This window comes from Elephas maximus, chromosome 11 (assembly GCF_024166365.1).
Source record: "Elephas maximus indicus isolate mEleMax1 chromosome 11, mEleMax1 primary haplotype, whole genome shotgun sequence".
In the NCBI taxonomy this organism is placed as follows: Eukaryota; Metazoa; Chordata; class Mammalia; order Proboscidea; family Elephantidae; genus Elephas; species Elephas maximus.
Window position 1 is genome coordinate 107,499,459 of NC_064829.1, and position 2,046 is coordinate 107,501,504.

Here is a 2,046-nt window from a genome sequence, read left to right on the forward strand (position 1 = left end):
GACAACCCACTTGTAATTCTGAAGTATGCTATAAATGGTAAAATCACAGAAAGTAATTTTGCTGAAATGTAATAATTGGTTCCAAGTGGTATGATTGATACATTTTATTGAAAATAGCACCCTGAAGTTTCACCTAATTAACAATGAAATCTAAATAAAATCTTAAATAACCCACCCCCCCAAAAAAAAGAGGAAAAAGGGAGTTCCCAGTGTCACAAATGGTTAAGTACTCATCTACTAACAACAGCAACAACAAAAATTGATGGTTTGAACCCACCCAGAGCACCTCAGAAGAAAGGGCTGGCAATCTTCTTCCTAAAGGTCACAGCCCTGAAAACTCTATGGAACAATTCTACTCTGCACGTGTGGAATCACCATAAGTCAAAATCAAATAGATGGCAAGTGGTCACTGACCCTGAAAACTTTTATTTTAATTTTTTTAAAAAGGGGGCTGACAATGAACAGCAAAAACCAAAGATGACCACCAGAGGCAGGACGATTATTCTGGTAGCCAGTGTGGAACCCAAAGCCTGGGAGACCAGGTGCAGTTTCTCAAGCAGGAGAGTGGGAAGCTGAGCGGGCTTCCTGGGTGCCAGGAACGTGGCAAGACATCAACAGGTATTATCTTCTGTGTTGTTATTTATTTATTTTTAATTAATTTATTTATGTTGTTGTTGAGCACTTACACAGCAGAACATACTAATTCAAGAATTTCTACATGTATGCTTTCCTGACATTGATTACATTCTTTGAGTTGTACAACCATTCTTACCCACATTTTCAAATTGTTCCTCTCCCATTAAAGTAAACTTACCGCCCCCAAAGTTTCCTATCTAACCTCTTGAGTTGTTGTTATCAATTTGATCCCATATAGATACTTCTTTAAAAGAGCACAATGCTCAAGGCAGACATTCCTTATGAATTAAGCTAAACTGGCCTGTCCCTGACACCATTTGTATTTTCTAACTGTGACCAGGCCAGAATCCCTGGCTTGCCCTTGCCACACCTGAGCCCGCCCAGAGCTGCCCCACCTGACTGTGTAAGTTTGCCTAGCAGAAAACATGGCACAGGGGACAGAGGTACCAGGGACTGGGACTAGCATGCCACCTGGCCATACAAGCAGGATCCCGGCAGCCCCTTGCTGGTCTCACTAGTGCCAGACCTGTCCTGAGTGTGGGAAGATGGCTGCGAAGCCCCGGCCCCTGCTGCGCTACTTGCGGAGCCACTCGGCCTGGAAGCAACACATGTATACCAAGTGCCGTAAGGCCTTCCTACTCAAGGAGAGCCTGCGGCCCCATCACTGCATGCAACTCCTTGGCCCAGGCCAGGCGCTGCACCAGCTACCCCTGCGCGACCGTCCACATGCCTGCTGCCAAGTCCTGCAAGACCTTCTACTGCTATGAGCACCTGTTGTGCCCCCACCAGAAGACATACTCGGGCCTGCATCCTTTGCCTGCTGGCAGTGAGGCAAGGACTTCCTGCCCCGCAAGCACGTGCTGCGCCACCAGAAGATCTATGGGCTAGCAGTCAGAGCCTACGTGGGCGCACGGCAACAGCCCGACGCAGGGGGCCTTTCCCTGCCTGGCCCCTGGGCTAGCTGATTGCAGAACCGCTGTGGTTGCCCTGGTGCCGCTCATGGGCCCTTGTCCATGGCTGCAGTTCCCCACCAGGCCTTTCCCCTCTCCCCCTTCTCTTTTCCACCTTCTCCCCCCATATCTGAACCTCACAGCGCTGTGTTCTCTGTTCTTCCCATTAGGCTTACCCTTTTAATCTCTTCCTGATTCTTGCCTTTCTCCCACCCTTCAAATGGTGTCCTTAAATGGCTCCTCCTTCCTATCCCTCTTCTCTCTCTCTCTTCATGGTCCAGCCTTACTCTTCCTCTTCCTTCCTTCTTCCTGTTACCCTGCCCTCCCTGGGATGTGGGAGCAGAGATTAGTACCGGAAAACCTCACAGGGGCTGGGTGTTCCAGGGGCCTGGAAGAGAAACTGAAAAAGTAGCCATAGCCTGGCACCTCTTGCCCAAGAGAATGCTGAAGAGAAGGTGCT

At 48.9% G+C, this 2,046-nt stretch overlaps 1 pseudogene; it reads left to right on the forward strand.

Moving 5' to 3' along the window:
* Window positions 1–1,061: 1,061 nt before the first annotated feature.
* LOC126086291 (zinc finger protein 444-like) lies at window positions 1,062–1,601 on the forward strand (annotated as a pseudogene).
* The last annotated feature ends 445 nt before the right edge of the window (window positions 1,602–2,046 follow it).